This window comes from Rattus norvegicus, chromosome 11 (assembly GCF_036323735.1).
Source record: "Rattus norvegicus strain BN/NHsdMcwi chromosome 11, GRCr8, whole genome shotgun sequence".
Classification (NCBI taxonomy): Eukaryota; Metazoa; Chordata; class Mammalia; order Rodentia; family Muridae; genus Rattus; species Rattus norvegicus.
Genome location: NC_086029.1, coordinates 45,138,230 through 45,160,308, shown reverse-complemented (window position 1 = coordinate 45,160,308; position 22,079 = coordinate 45,138,230). Strand labels below are relative to the sequence as shown.

The 22,079-nt window shown below is 48.0% G+C and overlaps 1 protein-coding gene and 1 long non-coding RNA gene across 2 annotated transcripts in view; both read left to right on the top strand.

The window, feature by feature from the left end:
* The window catches only part of LOC134480974 (uncharacterized), a 47,123-nt gene extending 27,321 nt beyond the window's left edge, over positions 1–19,802 (top strand). Inside the window, exon 2 of the long non-coding RNA XR_010056068.1 lies at positions 38–19,802. This is a non-coding gene — a long non-coding RNA (uncharacterized LOC134480974). The remainder of the gene's footprint in view (positions 1–37) is intronic.
* Rcan1 (regulator of calcineurin 1) overlaps positions 1–22,079 on the top strand; it is a 79,943-nt gene that overhangs the window by 27,757 nt on the left and 30,107 nt on the right. The window lies entirely within an intron of this gene.

Below are 22,079 nucleotides of genomic sequence, written 5' to 3'. Positions count from 1 at the left end.
GAGCTCAGGTGTGGGTGCTCAGGTGTGGGGAGCTCAGGTGTGGGTGCTCAGGTGTGGGTGCTCAGGTGTGGGGAGCTCAGGGATGTGGGGAGTCCTTGCTCTGGTTTTAGAAATGCACTGGAGGAGATGGCAGAAGGTCTGTTTCAGGACCCCTGGCTGGTTTCATGTGCCCTTTGTTCTGTAAAGCTAGTGGGGGCTACCTAGAAGGGTAGGTGACACCGGAGGAGGAGCTGTGCTGCATTCAGTTCTAGGGCATCGCGACTGAGTTGGTCACAAGGGCTTAGTCAATACACATGCAGAATCATGTGTCATGGAAACTAGAAGGGACTTTGGCCAGTTTATGCAGTGGTCCCGGAGTCTGGCTATATGTCAGAACCACATAAAGCGCTCATTCAAAATTCAAATGTTGTCAAACATTTGGACTCTTTCTCAGCCATCACATATATAAGTCTCTGTGTGTGTGTGTGTGTGTGTGTGTGTGTGTGTGTGTGTGTGTGTGTGCGCGCGCGCGCGCGCACGCATGCGTGTATACTTTTGTATAACCCATGTATGTACATAAAGAGGTTAAAGGTCAGCCTCAGGTATCAGTCATAGATGCTGTTCACCTTTTTTTGTTTTGAAATGGTGTCTGTCACTGACCTGTAACTCACAAGTTGCTGAGCTGGCAGGTGGGTGAATTCCAGGGCTCCACCTGGCTTTTCCCTTTAAAAAAGAAAAAAAAAGTTCTGAGGATCAACCTCATTCTTGCAAGGTAAACCTTTTATCAACTGAGCAATCCCTCGCACCAGCCATCTCATTCTTAGTAGACTCCCCATGTGGGTCCTAAACAGCAAGCCAGGAATCTCCTCAGGGACCCACCTCTGAAAAACAAATCGTAAATACAATTGGAATACAATTGGTTATTCTTTCTATCGGCTGTTTATTGTTACTTGATGAGAAACCAGACTTCTGCTGACTCTCTGTAACCTGCCAGGAGCTCCCACAAAGTTGCTGAAGTTGCCCAAGGAGACATTTCTTCTCAGATAAAGGTGTAGAAAGTTAGGGGTTCCCTCCCACCCTCCCTCAGCATGGGTTCTTGAGGGGCCATCTACCCAGCTTTCTCCTTCTTTCTGACTCATTCCCACAGAGGGAGCCACTGAGGCCAGAGCGGGTGCTAGCACTTGGCCTTAGATCAGGGCTTCCTTTCCCAGCCACTGTCTGTGGCGACCACATGCCTGGGAGACTAGAATGGGTTCCTTCAGGACAGGTGATTGCGCCACCCATAGCAGAAGTCCGACCACCCTGTGTCTATCTGAGGCTGGCCTTGATTTCCTCCTGCACCACGAGCCTGGCCCAGGTGGACATGCAGAACGGGCCTGAGTCTTCCTCCCATTCTGATTCTTCCTGAAGGTTCTGCTATACGGTTCCAGCTCAATGCTCAACCAGATAGGTGGGATTTAGTTTCCAGATTTTGCCCAACCTCAAGTTTCCAGGAACATAAGTCCAGTATGATTTCATTTGCTTATTCAAATTACATATTTTGGGCATGTGTTAGGCGGGCAGCAGAGAGGGAGGGTGGGTGTGTCCTGATGTACAAGAGGGTAGCATGATGCAAGGCGCAGGCAGGGTGCCACAGTTTGTATTTCTATAGTAGTTGTCGGAGTCTCTCAGAGGCTGACATGCTTTCCTTCATGGTGCCTGTCCTCTGCACTCTGACCCTGACGTCCTGGGTCTCCTCACCTCTGTCATGTAACCTGAGGACACAGGCATGGCTCTCTGTGGGACACCAGATGCTGTCCATGTTACCTCCTAGCAGACTTTTGTCTCTTGGACATGTCATGGGTATTTCAGTCAGCCTTTGTAGGGTTACAACACGGCACCACTAGAAAGAGCGGCTCAAGTAACGGGTGGCCCAGTGTGTGGGGTGGGTACAGGTGTGAGCCTAAAGCAAGCCCTGGCCTTCTTTAATCCCTGAGTTAATTCTGAAACCTTCAGGTCAGCAAGTAGGGCCGGCATGGATCCAGCTAAACAAATACACAAACCCTCCGTGGTGCTGGGCCCGCTATGGCACTGAGCAGAAAGGAACAAGAGGGTGTGCCTACTCCACACACCAATCACCACTGAAGCCGTGTCACGTGGTGCTTTGCCTCCTGTGGGACCTGCCTGTCTTCAGTGGCGTTTTTTTCTCCCTAAGTCCTTTTGTGTGCATCCTGTGTTTTGTTGTAGTCTGAGTTTCGGCTTCTCCTCAGACTCCAGCCTTCATGTTGTGCATTCTGTATTGACTAAGATCTGAGCTGAACCGTCCTCACCACAGGGCCCTTTCAGCCATCTAAACAAGTGTCTAAACACCACATCTTCTGTTGTGGGTTTGCCTTGGTCTTGAAGAGCCACATTCACATTAACACACACACACACACACACACACACACACACACACACACACCCCAAAACAAGAAAGAGTGGGAAGCAAATTACATGATTTCTCAATAATGTTTGTTTGCTATCCTTCTTTATTTTGTTGTTGTTGTTGGTTGAGAAAGAGCCTCACTGTGTAGCCCAGGCTGGCCTCAAACATTCCATGGTCTTCCTGCCTTAACCTACTCACTGGGATTATGGGGTGGACCACCATGCTCTTTCTCCTTGAAAGTACCTTAAAGTGCATATGTCCGCCCCTGCTATATTTAAGACATCTTCCTGAAGAGTTACCCAATGAGGGTTGTTTTGAGGGGCGATGGAGGCGGGGAGGAGCTTGCTCCTTTGACTGACAGAAGCCTGAGGTCATATTCCTGGCAGGCCTCCTCCTAAGGCCTCTCTCTACCTTTGTCTCATGACATCTCTTGTCTCAGCTCCTTTAGTTCTGAGGGGCTTTAAAGTGTATTTCGGTGGGACCTGTGGTGATGCTGGGCCTCTTGGAGAGGCACTCTCCATCCCTGACATCCTCATGATTTCTGTCTGTGCTTTTGCAGCCATTTTCTAGCAATGGCAAAGCCACATGCTCTGTACCAGCTATAACAGAAACTACAAGTAGGAAGGATTAAAGGCTGAAATAGACCTTGGAGAAGCAGGAGAGGAAAAGGGATGTCTCTCTGGGGAAGAGAGGGTTAGTGGGAACAAAGGGAGCCCCCCCCCCCAGAAGGAACAATTGTCTGCCTCTTACGCACTAGAGAAAAGCAAGCTCGGATCAGGATGGCGTGCCGTAGAGTAGAAGGGTGACCCTTGGTAGCCACAATGTGTGGTTGAGGTCATCTCCAGGCTGATGCCGAGGATGATAAGGTGGTGAAGGGCTTGAGAAGACAAACACGCTGGTGGGAACTTGACCCAGAGCTTGCGGACCCATGTGGGGTCACGTAGGATGTGCTAGTAGTGGAACCAGTCAGCCCGGGTTCTAGTACTGATAGAAGAAGCTGTGACCAAGGGCTCAGCTGAGATTTGGCAGCACAGTCATCATGGTGATGGAATGTTGATGAGGGGTTTCCATCAAGCACAGTGTTTCCATCACTCATGGTTACCATCAGAGAGTAGCTTAGGGATCTCAACTACGTCCAAATGTGTGACTTCATCTCTCTGAGCCCTCCCCACCGCTCTGAATCACCATTTCCACACCAGTGCTTGCCTGAGGAAGAAACAGGAGCAAGTGGAACTTGAAGTCATGGCTCTCTGCTGAACATCTCCCTATGCGGTCCAGACAACACAGACACAGCATCTTCCTACGTCCACGTCCATGCAAGCAGCACCCAGACAGCACCTTCCCATGTATCCCAAACAGGACTGAGAACAGTCTCCCATCCACTCAATCATGAGGCGTCACAGAGCCCAGACAGCATCTTTGGATCCCAGGCGTAAAACCAAATCCTCACCCAAGAAAATAATCTGTGTTGCGTTCAGAGTTTCTGCTGATGTGTGTTGGGAATTGGGAGCAAATGCACAAGTGCAGCCGACCACACTGGAGTAAGCCTTAGCTCCAGTTGTTCTGAATGAACCAGTTTGTTTGTTTTTTTATAATTTTTTTTTGGTTCTTTTTTTTTTTTTTTTTTCCGGAGCTGGGGACCAAACCCAGGGCCTTGCGCTTCCTAGGCAAGCACTCTACCACTGAGCTAAATCCCCAACCCCTTGTTTTTTTTTTTTAATGAATTTTTTTTTTTAAACCAAATCTTGACATACAAATCCAGTGCTGTCCCACTATGGAGTAGAGTCAGCCTTAAAGCCCCACAATGAGCTGTCCCTGCTGACCACTGCATAGCATGTCTCCTTATTGTATGGCTGAGGAGAAGTGTTGGAATGACTTCCATATTTTGGCCCAAGAAGCATCAGCTCCCAACAATGTGGTTTACTCAGACTCCTGACATTCTAGCTCCTCTTGAGGAATCATTTCAGCACGAGGTTCACAGCCTTGTTCCCTTGGGCTTGTGAAGTTTCCTGGTCTTGGGGAACTAGTACCTGTGTTCTTGCTGTGTGAGTTGTTTCTGTGTCCCTTGGATGAAATGCAGGTGAGTTCTGCCTGTGTCCAGCCTACTGCAGTGACTGACAGTGGGCACCTTAGAGCAGCTCGGTGCAGCCCTCTGCAGTCACAGCTCTAAGGTCTGTGGAGTCAACCAACGAACAGCAGCTCACAGAAATCAGGCAGACGCTCCTAGCGTGTGCAGCTGTCTTCTCATACAATTATTTTCTAATCAATACAGTTTACCAACAATCTGGATCATAAGATATTATAAGCCACTCAGAGATGGGAAGAATGTCTATAGGAAGATGGGCATGGATTCTGCAAATACTCTGCCTCATTTACAGCTGGGCATCCGAGGGCTGCCTGGATACTGAAGGACAACTACTGTTTCCCTGGTGATAGAAGAGGGCTTTTCTCACACTTGGAGGATTAGTGTCTTGTTTTCTGGGTTTCCAATTATGTTAGTGATTATTAAATTAGGGCTTTGGCAGGCATGAAGTAAAAGCAGTTTTCTGTAATTTGTCAAATTAAGTAAATTAACTTAATGATGTGGTTTTTAAAAAGATGTATTTGTATTCTCTATGCAGTTCTAATTTAAAACTAATTAATTGGTAATATTAAGGAAATTTAATTTCCTTACAGTACTTTCATGTTTTAACAGCATTGTTTATTTTTTAAGAAGTAGATACATTAATTTTTATAGGATATATTTAACCAGTTTTTAAACAGTAATTTTTAAAATAGTAATTTTTGTTTTTATTTTCAGAATAATTTAACAACCATAACAGGAAAATAATTGCAGTGTGGTGCCTTCAGAGAGGTGTCAGGTGTTTATAAAATGGCCCTTCCCCCAGGGCAGCTGCTCTCAGCTCCCGGTCGGTGTTTGTGGTCTTGGTAAAGGGTGCAGAGGGCAGTTTGTGATCAGAGGAAGGGTCTGTTTCAACAGATCCTCTACACAGCATCATGTATGCCTTTCTACACAACAAAGATCTCTGCTAAAAGCAGTTAGTGAGTCTTCTTAAATTATGTTAAAAGCAACTTCCCTCGGCATTGTATGAGAACCATAGACAGCTGACGGCCACTTCCTCTTTTTGGTATAAAATAATGTTGCTGGTTTCATCATAGACTGCATGAATCACGTTTTTATTTCAAATGTTTATCAAAACAAATAAAATAAAACAAACCCCACTATCTCCAAAAGGCAGAGGGATCATCAGAAAGGTTTTATGGAAGAAGTCAGTGGATGCTAACTCCCTCGGTGGGAGGAACCTTGGGGCAGGAAGGGAAGGCTGACTCTTTCTCTTTCAGTGGTCAGACTGAGCAAGGACACCCTAACTCAGATTGTCAAGATGTCATGTGTGCTCTCTTCTTACTAGACATCTGCCTCACTGATAGCCCAAGCAATGACAGTTGCATGCAGACGCCAAGCAATCTTGTTCTCTTCAAGCATAGGAAGATTACTTAGGAACACACGTCACAGAACACACCTAAGAACTCTCAAACCCTAACTCTGCATATCATCCACACTGTCAGCCAGGGACATCTCCAGGAAGAATTTGTTAACATCTTTCATTCCTAAAGTCCTAGAGCTGTAGACCAGACCAGTCAGAAAGAGCGGTGCCCATGAAAGACATCTCTTTTGAATGTGGTAGCTGAACTTGCTGATGTGGTGATGGTCATCTCCATTAAATGGTGATCTGTTCTCTCCAGCCATTGCAGTGGGCACTGAGGAAGTACAGGAGGAAGCGTGTGTGCACGCGCGCGCACACACACACACACACACACACACACACACACACACACACACACGTGCATATACAGACAGACATGTACATACATACACACATACAGACACACACATACAGACACATGTACACCACATGTGCATATACAGACAGACATGTACATATATACACACATACAGACACATGTACACACACACATAACTAAAAGAAAGAATCTGTGGTCTCACACTTCCAGACAGCTCTGCTGTCCAGGCCTGGGCTCAGGGCCTGCCCTCCCCACCACCCTTAACATCAGTCTGCACAGGCTCCTGGGATAAGCATGGAGTCTCCACCTGCCTTCATCCTCTTTCCCCACCTCTTCCCCTCCCCTGAACCCCACAGAGCCCTTTAGAGCTGTCTCATCCCTGTTTCCAAACACTGGACCCTTAGGATTGATGGGGCCGAGGCAAAGCCCCTTCGAGGTGGTTTCTTCTCTCAGACAGGAGTCTACACCTACCTCACAGCCAAGATGAGAAACTGAAAATACGTGCCCAGACAGCTGGTGCAGCGCACACTGAGCCTAAGCTCTTGGATTTTTCCTCCTCTCCTATCCTGTGTCTCCAGGTGCCCTCGCCCCTCCTCACACCCATTTGTCCAGATCCTCTGAGCAGCATCCTCATTTAGTCTGCACTTGGCAGGACCTTCCTCAGTGTGGGGCAGACAGAGAGGCCTCTGCTTCCCAACCCAGCCCCATCCTTCTGGCCCATGGATCATGATTCCAAGAGGGGATCTGGTCTAGCATATGGTAGTGTGTTCTGTATTGCCTCAGAATACAGGAGGCCATGAGGTGCTTAGTATTGTGTTAGATTACTATTGTTGTTGATGATGGTGGTGGTGGTGGTGGTGGTGGTGGTGGTGGTGGTATGGGTGTTTGCCTCCATGAGTGTCTGTGCCAAAAGAGGGCACTGGATTTTCTGGGACTGGAGTTGTGGATAGTTGTAAGCCACTCTCTGGGAGCTGGGGACCAAAGCCAGGTCCTCTACAAGAACAATCACCTTAACTGCCCGCCCTCTTCTTGGTCCCCTGGTTCAATCAGTAACAACTGTAATGAGACCGCCTCTGCGGCTGTTCCTCAGGCTCCTACACAGCCATTCTTCCCACATCAGAAGCATTATTCCGGAAGCCTCTGAGCCCCCTGCTCAGTGCTGGGAGTTCTTTCCCCTGACATTGTGAGCCCAGTGCAGCTGCACGTGGTTAGAAGCTGATCTGCAAACCTACGGGGAAGCTCTAACAGGGCAGCCCTGATGAAGCGAGACTTAGGTGCCCCGGCCACTCTGCCTCCTGTGCCAATACTTCTGTCTGTCACAGGTGAGCACGCCTCCTCCCAGAAACAAGGCTCCTTTCTGCATAGTGAGTTCCCAAGAGACATTGACTCCGCAGACAGTTCTCCCTCTCACAGCCTCAGCAGTTCCATGGTAGCCGCCAGGAAACAGCGGGGTGCCAGCATAGCCTGGCTCCAGGCTGCACAATCTTCAAAGCTAACTGAAACCTTAAAGCACATTTGAAATCAGCCTCCCACAGCCCATCTAAGTATAAGCAGAGCCCTTTGACAGACTGTGGGCTAGTGAAAGTGCTGTACCCAGCACTGAGTGCCTTTACCAGATGCACAGAGAAGCCTGCCCTCCAAGGGTGAGTTCTGCTCCCATGGGGGTTGATGAGGAGAGGCCCTGCTGCCTGCCCGGGATACAACCCTAAAGCAGGAGCCTGCTTTCCAGAGATCTGGTGACCTTCCTTATGGTGGGACAAGCATTCCTTCAGAGCCAGAGCTCTGGCCTTTTGGGGAGACTCCAGTAGAAACTGCTAGAAGTATACTGTCCCCTGTGTGCCTGTTCCTCTATATTCCCAAAGCCTGTGAGACTGACTGATCAATCACAGGAGAGGCTTCCTGCCCTCTTCTTCTGTGACTTTTGGTTTGTGTCAGCCATAGCAGCAAGTGGGAAGCTCTCACAAAGGCCATACTGCTAACGCTTTCTTCCACTGGAATTCATCTTAGAGTTGGGACCAAGTGCTTTCCCAGTCAGCTACAAAGCCAAGGTCAGAGTTTCCAAGCTGCCACCCTGAGTAATTATGATTACTGGGTATCAGAGACCGAAGTTTATTTTCTAATGTGAATTATCAGTACTTCTCTTATTTTAAAACATTTTGTTTATATCTATACAATTTCAAATGTAAAAAGTTGCATAGACTCACAGCAGCATTTGGAGGGGTAGGAAGCGTAGCTCTGTAAGATTTAGAGCTTAAAGCCATTCAGCAAAGAACAATGGTGTGAATTCACTTAGAGTTCTGTCATCCTCCATGTCCCATGCATGCATGCACGCATGCATATATATATATATGTATATATGTGTGTGTGTGTATGTATGTATGTATGTGTGCGGGACTTGAGTCTCTCTATTCCTATGTGACTGCAGCTGGTACTGTCAGGAGCTAGTGTTCATTCTGTATGTACATACACTATACACACACACACACACACACACATACCATGTGCATACATACTACATATACACCACACACACATACTACATACATACCACACACATACATAACACGTGTATAATACTACATACAAACCACACATACTACATACATATCACATACTTACATATACATATATATGATACACATATATGTATGTATAAAAATGTGTATATATATATACACAGTAAACTTACACATACAGCACACACACAAACACTATACACACATTTCATACAACATATGTATGCACTCCACACCTATAAACATACATACACACTCCACATACACACCACATACAAATACTACATACACATCGTATATACACTTATATGCACACATACATATCCATGCTACTATACATACCATGCACACATATATATATGCACACCATCCCTACATACACATTCATTCATACATGCACCCTACACATATATACACACATATCCTACATACATACACACCAGATATATACCAGACATACATATAAACATCACACATATCACACACATACATACTACATATACACATACCACACATATATATATGTTTACACATCACACCTACATACACATATCCTATACACAGGCACACATACCACATATACAGCAGGCATACATATAAACACCACACATATCACACTACATATATACCCACCACACATACATGTGCTGAGAAGAGAGGAAAGGGAACAGGGAGAATGTAGACTGGACCTGGGAATGCACTTTAAAAGCCCTTTATCCAGAGCCATTTGGCACTCACCCCCTGCTGGCTCCACCCTAGTAATGGCTCAGCCTCTGCCTCCTCAGTCTGCACATGGCCACCTCATCTTTACCAGGTTCTCAATCAGTGCTTCTGTGTCCTCAGGTAGAAGTGCCTCCTGTCCTCTGTGGTGCTCTTTGATACATTCCAGCATGAGGGCCAGTGTGGCGGGCAGCATTAACTGTACAAGAGCTGGGGGAGGAAAGGCCCAGTGCGTGTACACACACACACACACACACACACACACACACACACACACACACACACACAGGGGGGGAGGGGGAGACAGAGATCTCACATAGAGCTCAGTCCAGTAGATATACACAGTCATTATTAAGAGATACCAGAAGTCCTGTAAATCAAAAGGTGTAGCATCTCTTGTTGGGTTTCATTTAGTTTTGTTTTTGGCTTTGTTTTGAGATAGATTCTCACTATGTACATAGACATGGCTGTCCTTGACCTTGCGATCCCCCTGCCTTTCCCTCCCCCATGATTGGATTACAGGTCTGTGTCACCCAATCCAGCAAAGCCAGCAAAGTGCACTCCCTCCCTTCCCATCCTTGTGGGCCAGTTGGTCTAGTTTCCTTGTGTTGCTGTGATAGAGCCCTGGGAGCAAAAGCAACTTACTCTCAGAGCTCCCAGGCCACAACCATTACTGAAGGAAGTCCCAACAGGAGCTCAAGATGGAAACCCAGAGACAGGAACTGTGGAAGGATGGTGCTCGCTGGTGAACACTGGCTCACTTTCTGCTTTGCTCATGTGCCTCTCAGTTCCTTACACAGTCCAGGACCCCTTGCCTAAGGATGGTGCCACCCATGGTAGCCTGGGCCTTCTGCACTGTTAACAATCAATACTCTCTCTCTCTCTCTCTCTCTCTCTCTCTCTCTCTCTCACACACACACACACACACACACACACACACACACACACACAGAGGGAACTTGCTCATTAAACTACTTGTGATTCTAGGGTATATCAAGGTGACAGTTAATGGTGAGCAGGATCCTAGTCACAAGTATTTGTGTCAAGTAGTGAATTATGTAGAGTACACAGAAAGGTCACTGAATTCATCCAGTGCTGCCTTTCTAACATGACAAGGTAAAGTCTGAGCCATTAGAGGTTCTAGGTCTGTTGGATGGTAGGTGCCCTTTCTTATACTCGCAATGCTTTCTGATCAGGGGGACAATAAATCGTTCAGTGTGATCACTCCCAGGGCTGTCATCAAAGGACATCTGTTCAGCCATGGCTGTGTTACTGTGTCACACAGCTGTTTTCACCATTAAGCCTTCTCTGTGTTGAGCATCTTGTTGGGGACTACGGACCTATTTGGGATTCAGGATGTGTGGGAGGTGTTGCTGCTGTGGAGCCTGGGCTTCCTCAGGCTGCTGCTCTCTGGACCACTGCAGCCCTAAGAGAACATGTTTCCCGCTGCCTTTGTTTCTGGGCTTTCCTCACACGTCTCCTGTATGCTGGACGCCCATGTGCTGGCTCCCCTAGAAGCTATAGGGATACTTGTCAGAGAGAAGTGGAGTAGAGTGGCTACTGTCCAAACCTTCCCATGGCAGCCACAGAGCACTCAGCAGGCTTTTCTTGCGATGCTTTGCTTTGACCTCACAGAAAACACGAGGCAGATGGGGGGCACCCTACCTCAGCCAGGGCAGCTACATGGGAGAGGCAACTGAGCGCTGGTGCACAGGAGTGATAAACGCCCTGGGATTTCTGGGTAAGCGACTGCATTGGAAGGAACAGGACTATAAGCCTTTTGTGGAGCCAATCCCAGAGTCCTGTGCCTGCGGCAGCGTGCAACCCACGGCCCGGTGGTCCATAGAAGCCAGCGCCACACACACAGTTTTTCTGACAGTGGGACTGCTGTGGACTGTTCAAGTGGAGCCAATGTTTTAAAGTTTGATTAAGAAGATCTTAAGTTAAAATTTAGGCTTTCTGTTTTGGGGTTTGAAACAGGGTCTTACCCGGGCCCAGACTGGTTTAGAATTCACCAGTGTCATCAGTCCTCCTGTCCCAGCCTCCCGGGCATATGTCACTGCACGAGGCTTAGGAGCTGGGTCTTCATTTCCTCAGAGCTGCCTACAATCCGTGTACCAGTTCTTCTCATAGACAAACTCCTGCAGCTCTGCTTTAACAGGGCCAGGGACCACCTCCGTCGAGCACTTAGGGTCAGTTCCCAGCACCCACTTGGTGGCTCACAGACATCTGTAACTCCAGTTCCAGGCGATCTGGTGCCCTCTTCGTGCCTCCACCAGCACCAGGCATGCATATCGTAAACTTATATGCAAACAGGCAAAACATACACATAAAATAAAAAATAAGATTTTTTTAAAAAATAAGGTACTTGAACCACATAGAACTTGCCCAATATTTGTGTCCCTTGGAGGAAGATGTGACTATTCTGAATGCCTCTGTGTTTATGCACAGAGCATTAGAATAGAATCAATTACAGACAGGATGAGTGGGCAGGTCACCGTTTTTGGATTCAAAAATAGTTCCACCAGGGCTCACAAATATGCTTTAGGGATCATTTTTCATTGCACTAAAAATAAAAGTTTCAAAGTAGTCACTTGTCCCCCTCCTCCCCCAAAAATCCTAGTGCTGGAGAGAACCGGATGGGACTGGGACTGTCTCCTCTGTTTATGCTGGTCATGGTTTCAACACAGTCAGCTGACTTTACTAGATGTGGCGCTTGCTTGCTTCCTGATAGACCACTAATTGTCTTCCCTGTCCCTGCCCCAGGCACCAAGCAACTTCCTCAACTGCTGTGTTGCCCTCCCGTTGTCTCTCTTCTGAGTTCTAACACAGTTTTCTGTTGTCACTTCAACCAAATTTTCTTCTAGAACATTCTATATTATCCTATTAAGCATTAAAAGTATTGAAGAATTGCAAAATCATTTCCATTATAAAACCCTACTTTCCTCATAACAGCTATCTTTGTAGAGATATTTCCAGGAAATGGGTCTCCTCCCAAAGTCCACAGCCCCAAGGAAAAGCCTTCGAGTCTCTTCTTATTGACTCCCCTTCTCTACTGCCTCCATGTTCTCAGGGAGAGCTGGAGAACGGGAACGGCTTGTCTTCCCTTCAGCCTCACAGAGATTAGGGCTCTGCTATGGGAAGGTTTGTCACTTACTGAAATGTGACTTCCTGGGAAGTTGAAGGAAGGGGAAACTGACCTCGGCTCAGGGCCATTGAGGCTTTTCTCAAAGGCCTGAATTAATTCTCAAGGAATGGACTGTTTCCTTACAAAGTATGTTGTTACTGTCAGCACGCACATGACAGTCCTCTCTGTCTTGTGAGTTGACGGAGTAGAGGTTCTCAATGGCTCCAGGCTCTTAGAACCCTAAGCTTAAAAAAAATTCTTATAAATTACCAAGTTTTTAAAAGTTCATTATAGACACAAATATGCACGTACATGCACAAACACACACACATACACACACACATGTACACATACACGCGCGTGCACATATGCACCATGTGACTTAGTCTTACATGGAGGAGTCAAGGGTTTTTTGTTTTGTTTTGTTTTGTTTTTCTTTTTTTCTGGAGCTGAGGACCAAACCCAGGGCCTTGCGCTTGCTAGGTAAGTGCTCTACCACTGAGCTAAATCCCCAACCCCAGGAGTCAATGTTTTAAAGCTAGCGATTTTGAGGAGACTTCCAGCCCCTCCAGTGTGGCGTTTTCACAGGTCACCACACCAGTGTTGGTGTGTCTGGGATCAGGTACCCCTGCAGACTGAGCAGCCCAGGCTGCGGGAGCCGAGTGTGCACTTTCTAGCATTACGTATGCTGGTTCTGAGTCTCTATTAGGGCACTCCAGACCCACAAGCCACACTTACCACATCAGCATAAGAGCCCTTTCTCATCCAGGATGCTCTCAGTGAGTAATTCCCAGGCAATCCAAAGCTCTGTGGGCTCCTTGTTTACTTCCTGTTGCTGTGATAAACCCCATGAACAAAAGCAGCCTGGGGAGAAAAGGGTTAATTTAGTTTACACGTCACAGTCCAAGCTGGGAGACCAGAGCAGGAACTCAAGGCAGACACCTGGAGGCAGGGCTGAAGGTGAGGCCACAGAGGAGGCCGTTCACAGGCTTGCTCCCCATGGCTTGCTCAGCCTGCTTTCTGATACCCAGGATCGCCCAGGGACAGCCTCACACAGAGCAGGCTGTGTCCTCCCTCACTAATCATTCATCAAGAGTGGGCCCCACAAACTGGTCTGATAGAGGCAGTTCCTCTACGGAAATTCCCACTTTCCAGTTGACAGAAACTAGCCAGCACAGTCAATATACATGAAGCTAACCTAAAGGCTTTCAATGAAGAAAAAAAAAAAACAACAGAATCCAGTCATACAGCAGGGTCAGTGTGTATCCACAAACCCATGACCTTGGGCCAATAAGCACAATTGGAAACTTTTTTGATTATTATGTTTTGAAAGCATACAACGTAATGGTTTCCACTGTGACAGCTTCACAGCACATGCATTAGCCTTTAGTTTGAAATGCTCCCCCTACTGCCCTCCCATGTCCTCCCTGCCTCCTGTTGGCCTCTCCTCCCCCAACACTCCTTCTTAGGCCTAGCCTCCTCTCATGATCCTTTTTTCCTTTCATGTCACATACATGTGCACATGTATGTGACATATATGTAACAGAAGTTCTAAATGTAGACTCTGCATACAGGAAGAGTGTATAATATTTGTCTCTGAATCTGGCTTTCTTCTTCTTCATGTTACATTTCCCATTTCATCCATTTGCTTGCAAACATCAGGATTTCTTAATGGGCGCATTACTGCAGGGAAAGGGCTTGCCAACTTCAGAGTGTAGGCTGAGTGTTACTCGGACATGTTGTCAGGCAGAGGCTGCCTCATAGGCTGGAAAATGTGAGCTATGCTCAAAAGAATGCCAGGCCCTTGTATGGGATCTAGTTCCAAGCATTGTGACTGACTTAACCCACTTGGAACAAAGGTATTTCAGAGCTTTTTTACAGCCTTACTAGACTGTTGCCAGAGGGGCACTTCTGTCCCTGATAAATGGTCTTTATCTTTTACCTTCGCCTCGCCCATGAAAACTAAGGGACCTTTCAGTGGTGTGTACTGAGACTCCTCACTGGGGCCTGCTGTACTCAGACCAGTGTTCAGGGTAAAGAGAGTCTGGCAAGGGCTCTTCGCAGGCATCCTGTGCTGAGAGTCAGACACATACTGTGACCATCCTGACACCACCTAATGGCTATGTGTTTTCTTCTACTTGTTGCCCTAATTCGGCCTCCTTGTGCCTCTCCAGCTGTTCCTGGAACGGGCATTTTCCACTTCTGCCTTCCATAGTTCCCAGTGACCTTGATGGGAATTCCATGAAGCCGCACTGACAGAATTGTGTGCTCTTTCTTACCGTCAGGATTACGTACAGTTTATTTTTGGTATTCGGGTGAAACATCTTCAGTTCTCTGCTCCTGCACCACACCAGTTGGCAAAGCTGACCACCTTGGGTGATGGTTTTCAGTAGCATCTGTGGAGTAATTGGACTCTGAGCATCAGGGCTGAAGGAGGCTTGGTCGTCAGCTTAGACACAGACAAGACCGAGGTGTGAGGGTCAGGATGCCAGGTACCACATGGCCTGTCACAGCCAGAGCCAGGGCACACACCAGAACTTCAGACTCCCAAGGTGCCACTGGTTCTTTCGAGAACCAGATAAAACCTGGTTCCCATCTGAAATCCTTTAGAAGGGTCATCACTGTGGACAGCGGGTTCTGCTGAAGAGCTGAAGGTCACTCCCTACAATGTATAGTACGGATTCCTACAGGTTCTACGTTTAGAACTTCTACATTACATGTATAACACATACATGTTTGACGATTTGGGATCCGTGTAGGACACGCACTCCAACCCTACCTCTTATGTGTAGGTCAAGATTTCACTCTTTTTTAAAAATGGAAATTACTACATTCACTGTCTGGGACAGAGGGCTCACCCTCACATGGAGCTCAAAGGACACCCGTGGGGGTCGATGCTCTCCCTGTACCAGACGGCCTCTGGGGGTCAGTCTCAGGTTGAAAACTCAGGCCTGTCGGCAAGAGCCTTTGCCCGTCTGAGCCATCTCAACAACCAGTCATGTGTGTTCTTGGTAGCTCTTAGGAAGGCTGCTTCTGTCCGTGGCTCCTTCAGTCACCGGCTCTCCTGCAGGAGGAGGTACAGCTTCCGGGAATCCAAGGACTCAGCTTGAGGCCTGCCTTTCTGGAGGAGGTGACCGAGCCGGAAACCCTTCTCATCCTGTTCTCGTTTGTTTCCCTGTGGGAGTGTGGGTTCCGTCCCTCCCCAGCCCATGTGTCTGAGGCAGGGTCTTACTCCCAAGTCACCCTCAAGTTTCCAGTGTTCCAGCCTGAGTCGGAGTGCTAGGAATTATACAAGGATTCTGCTTTGGTGGTGGTGGTGGTGTTTTGTTTTGTTTTTTATTTTTTTGTTTTTCTTGCAGTTCTGGGAATCAAACCCAGAGCCTTATGCTGGTCAGCAAGTTTTCTAACCAGTGGCCAAGCCCCAGCTTCCCCACACTGCAGTCATTTAGTGGAGCGCTCCTCTGCAGGGTACCATGGTGCCTGTCTGTAGAGCCACCCGGATGAGAAGAGTGTCTAAAGCAGCCCTCCCTGTGGGTTCCCTCTGCATCGAAGCCAGGGGCGCGGGGGGGCACGGCTGTGTTGAACTCCACGGCTTCTTCTGGCAGTGAAGCCTGGGACCACGGGCACTACCGTAGCAGCTTGAACTTGTCAGCGTAGTTTGTCACAGGGTTGATGGATCGTTCCTCACTATTTGAAGAATTTGTGTCAAGCTGGATACAGTTTCATTGTTAAGTTCCTTTAAATCCTGATTACAAGTCAGATATCGAGGAGACCTAAGCAATGCTTCCATGTTTCCATGTTTGGGGAAACCTGTCTGTCTCAGAGTGCTGTGCGAATGAATGGACAGTGGCCTCAGTACCTGGCCAGCACAGGGAGCTGTCCCTTAGTGGTAGCCAGCTGTCCCACTACCCCGTCACTGTTGCTGGGCACTGCTCAGTCCCCAAGGTCACCTGTGGGCATCAAGCACCAACTTTCTCATCATTCAAGCATGCTGTGTGTGAAACTCGTTCCCGTGGTCACTATTTTTACAACTTACCTCAAAATCAAAAAATGCTGCCTCATGATACATGTGAATGTGTGTCATTCGGTTCAGAACCGTCCCCAGGTTGGCAGCAACAGCACCAGTTAGGTGCCTTTTGGCTGTGCCTCCTGCCCTGCCCTGCCCTGAGCAAACACAGCAGGGTCTCCCAGGTGGAATGACAGACACTCCAGGCTTCATTAACTGCCCCAGGTGCCGGGAGGCGGCAGTTTTGAAACAGGTGGCTAGAATGAGTCACCTGGGTGCAAGGTGGTGTGATGGCTGCATGACTTCATGGAAGTGGTGGCCCTGGCACGATCTTCACAGCTTTGAAAGGCCCAAATGTGGCCAGATGTGTCCCTCAACAGTAAGAGGCCTTTCCATTTGGTGCGGTCAGCTGGGCCCCGGGGAGACAGAAGCAGCTGTGCCTTGATCCCTGTCCGGCTGAGAGTCTCCGTGACACGTTCCTCTATACACAGTTTTCAGTAGTTCCCCTTTCTGACAGTAGAACAATGACTTTCAAATAATCTGGATATATTTGCCACTGATTACAGTGACCGTACAAAATAGCCGTTTCTAAGACGGTCCTAATCTCTGCAAGAACGGTTAAAGCTTGTATGGTGCATCTCAACTTCATGAATCACCCATTTCATTATGAAAGCTGTTAGGCCACACCCATTCGGGGTCAGGCTGGGTGTGGTGTGGGCCGTGCCAACCTTGCTGAGTCTCTTAGCAAGTCTCCTTCCTTCCTTCCTTCCTTCCTTCCTTCCTTCCCTCCCTACCTCCCCTCCTTCCTTCTTTTATTTTTTGAAATAATAACTTTTTACTATGGAGAGTTCAACCTCACACAAAGGCAGAGAGGGTCTGTTGTAGCATGTCTGCTCACCTGACCTCCCAACCTCCCAACCTCTACTGAACAACACATGGCTTCTCTTCCCTCCCTCACAATGGGGAATAAGTTTGAACATACTTCAGGTAGCATACTCCATTGTATACAAGTAAGGTCTAAGAATTCTAGTTGTTGGTTGTTATGGGGGATGTTTGGGGGGGTTGCCTTGGCTGTCCTGGAAATCACTAGGCTGGCCTCAGACTCACAGAGATCTACCTGCCTCTATCTTCTGAGTGCTGGGATTAAAGGTGTGCACCACTAAGAATTCTGTTTTAATAAAAAAAACTAATAAACTTACATATATAAACTAATAAATTAAAAAATAGGGGTTGGGGATTTAGCTCAGTGGTAGAGCGCTTGCCTAGCAAGCGCAAGGCCCTGGGTTCGGTCCCCAGCTCCGAAAAAAGAAAAAAGAAAAAAGAAAATAAACAAACTTTGATACAACCATCAAACATCCATTCTGTTCTCAGATTCCCAGATTGGCCTCACAAATGTCTTTTTTCATAATTTGCATATTTAAATTCAAATCTAAATTAGTATCCATTATGTTTGGCTGATTTGTCTCCTAATATCCAGCTTCCACCCTTAATCATTTGCATTTGAAGAGTGGTCTCATTTGTCTGACAGGAGACCCACTATGTGGGAATAGTGGTTGTACCCAGTGGGCAACTGAGCGCGAGCGCGCACACACACACACACACACACACACACACCCATCATGGTGGAAGCTTGCTCAAACTGAGTTTCTTGTCAGAGTGAACACTGACCTTTCACCTGGGCTTAGTAATGCATTGCTGACCCCTATCGTACAGTCTGTCCGAGCATTCAGTACCCAGAACCTAGCCTTCATGCAGTTTCTAGTCGATTAGAAAGAATGTTTAAAAAATAATTCATTGATTTGGCTCTTTTGATTTTTTGAGACAGGTTTCTCTGTAGCCCCAGTTATCCTGGAACTTGTTCTATAGACCAGGCTGACCTTGAACTCAGAGATCCACCTGCCTTTGCTTCCTGTGGGCCAGGATTAAAGGCGTGTGCCACCACCGTTGGTGCCCATCTATTTGTAGGCATTTAAAGCCCAGTGACCCTGATGAAGTAATCCTTTGTAGGTCAAAATGATTGCATAATTTCACAGTGTCTCGACATTTTTCTATAGGGATGCTTTTCAGGAGGATTACTAGAAACATAAAAGCTAAAGTCAAGGGTTGTGGCTCAAAGGCTGACACCCTTGGGGACCTAGAAGTGCTCTCCAACAGTGCAAATGTATATAAAACAGTTGTAAAGAAAGGTGAACAGAAGTGGTTAGTTGAGAGTTAGAGCCGGTTACTGGTTACCGTCTGTCTGTGCCAGCTAAACGTGTGTGCGGCGTTCCAGAGCGTGTTTTAGAGAGATCACAGAATCTATCAGCCCCCCTCCTCTTTCAAGTCCAAACTAAAGCAGGCAGTGTTCTGTTCCTTTGGTGATGAAAATATAATGCTAACACACTCCAATAGTCTTTACTAAGGCATCTGGCCTGGCCGCCCTCGGAGGGAGTGTATGTTGGCCTTTGGCGAGCGTGTTTGCATCTTAACTGCTATAACTGGGTTCGAGCCTCCCCAGCTCCCAGTTGTGCTCACTCATTCCCTGACGATAACCTGCTTTGGCACTGAACCCTGTGCTGGGCTACAGGCCCTTCTGCCCCATAGGGCCCATCAACCCAAAGGCTTGGGATTCTCCAACCAGACGTTAATTTGAGACTCAGATTCAGGAGTTTGGGGCCATGCCTGGGTTCTGGGTTCAATGTGCATCCCACTTTTAAATGTGGAATGATCCTCATCAGAGTCACTCAGGAAACCTGAGGAGGAGGGGGAGATGGCTGTGAGTCAGCCATGGAAAACCGAGCACGGAACGAATTAGTCAGGACTAGTGTTTCAGTGGCCAACCAGACTGTGCAATCAGGAAGTAGTGTGACTTTCCGTGGCTCCAGGCACTAAGTCACATGGCAGCATCTCCAGATACCTGGCTGGGCCTTCGGCCTGTTTTTCCGATCCTGATTTTTGAGAGAAAATTGACAAGTGCTGATTTAGCAAAGGCTGTCAAAGGCTTTCCCCACAACTTCTGGTCCCTGCGGGATCCAGGGCACCTTCTCCCAACAGACACAGAGAGGAAAGACTCTGCTGCCCGTCTGGAACCCCACAGAGCCTGTGGTAGTCGGGGGATGAGGGGGTGGGAGTGTAGGTCTGAGGAGCAGGTAGTGATGGCACAGCTGCTGTCCCAGAACTTTTGGTTCTGACCTTTCTCTCCCCACAGCCCTCAGAGCTGTCACAGAAGAGAGTCCGGTCTGCTGTGTCTCAGGTAGCCTGAAATTCAGAATAAAGCAGTTGTATCCCAGTGTTCTCCATCCCCTTAAAGAGACACAAAACACGTGTGGGGATCGGGCGGACTGAGTCTGAGCCACGTGAAGTCTGCTCCCTAGAGGAAACGCTGGAAGTGCAGGCAGCCACTGAAATCGCTCGTGGAGGGAAAGGAGTTCATTGCTTTATTGGCCGTGTCTGTCAGCTAACATTGCTCCCCTGTTCTTAATGGGTCAGCACACACAGCCCTCCATGATCACAGTGGCATTGCCACACGTGTAACCGGCACTTGAACTAGAATGACTTGGTTAGGAACAGAGGCTGTATATTTGTAGCTGACTGTGCTCATTTTCTGGTTTGGGAGGACAGGGTTTCACATGGCCCAGGGCAATCTCGAACTCACCATGTAGCCAAGGATGACTGAAATTTCTAATCCTCCTGCCTCCAGTCCTTGATGGAACTGCAGGCCTATGCCACCATTCCCAGTTGGTACAAGCAAACATTGTGCTGAGCCGTATCCCCAGCCCCCAGCTGAACACTGATGGAATTTCAATTGGCCCTAGCACCCTTGATAATGTGCTAAGCTTTTCCCTGGACAGGATCCTGAAAAACACATTGGCCATTTGTGATAGTCTAGTACATTCCCCATGGAGAAGTTAACTCTGGACGTCCTCACACTCACTCTGTCACTTGGCCACTAGATGCTAATAACCTACATACCCTCCCTCTCCTCACACAGAGCAGTGCCTCACTATGCATAGGAGTCTCGGGATCTCGGGGCCCAAGCTTCTGTTTCCAGCAATCTCATGGCTGATGCCTAAGCCTGCTACAGATTCAGGATTCATTGGTGGCCAAGATTGTGGACAGGATCATGGCCTGATAGGGACACTGAGCCTCTGAATGTCACAATGTGTCCAATAGAGATACAATGTAAGTCTTACCTCCAGGAAGCCCAGCAGAGCTTTCCACCACCATATCCAAGCCTACGTTCTTATCAACATTCAGCTGCCTCAGACCCTGCCCAAGCCCAGTGAGGGCCTGGGCATTCCTTCCTCTCTCTCTCTCTCAACTGGGGTCTTTTTTTTTTTTAAGATTTATTTATTTATTTTGTATATGAGTACACCGTAGCTGTCTTCAGACACCAGAAGAGGGCATCAGATCCATTACAGATGGTTGTGAGCCACCATGTGGTGCTGGGATTTGAACTCAGGACCTCTGGAAGAGCAGTCGGTGCTCTTAACCACTGAGCCATCTCTCCAGCCCCTCAACTGGGGGTCTTAATAAGAGTATCCCAAGAGCCCTCAGCCATCCAGGTGTTCTCATGCAAGCTGTGAGCCAAGTACTAAATCTTTCCTCAGGAGTTTTACAAGGCTCTGTGCAGTGTCAGGCTAAGATGGCTCCGGGGGCTTTCTGCTGAGTTACAGGGTCAGGGAGCTCGGGCACGGCTCAAGCAGGAAGGAAAGGCTCCAGCACTTTCATGCCTTAGTACTTCAATGCTGACGGAAGGGACTGAAGGGGAGAGTATGCCCTAGGGAGCATCAAGGCAGATCTTAGTTAACCCTGATGCCATGCTTGCCCACCGTCAGAGTGTGGACTTGTGGCCAGATGAGGGAGGTCAGTCTGGAGAGGCAGAGCTGCCCTTGATGGCTCCAGTGGAAAACGACAAATCAGCATCATTTTCAAGTCCAGGCAACATGATTCAGGCTTTGTCATCCCCCTTCCAGGGGAGAACCAATGACAGATATTTTCTGCTAGGATGCATTGCCTGTGAGTTTTTCCACCTAGGAGCCAGCCAACAGAGCTCCCAGCTCACTGGGAAAGGAGCAGTGCTCGTGGGAGACTTTTGGCACGAACCACCCCCGTTTCTCTTGCAGTGATGGGTGCCTTTGGAAGCCTGGCTGCCGCTGTCCTTGGATTCATCAGGGAAGGGACTTTTACACCTCACGCTCGAATGCTTCCTTTCTCGGTGGTGACATTTGTTGGTTCTCATGTATGAATGAACTGCAGCGTGCTGTGGGATGTGAACGTCCCAGCTCTATAATGCAGTTAGCACCCCTTCCGGCAGGTCCCAAGGCAGCTAGTGCTCTGGGGCAGGTGGCCCGGAGCCATTGATGCCCACTCATTTTGGTCGGGATTTCTCCTTGGGCACACAGAAGCTGTAGATAGGAGCCCTTGTGTAGGACGAAGATGTCGGTTCAACATGGGCATATGTGGAATGGTTGCGTTGGAGATTGGAGTAGTTCATTAGGAGGCCCCACACAATCCTAGACTAAGTGCTTAACAACTGGG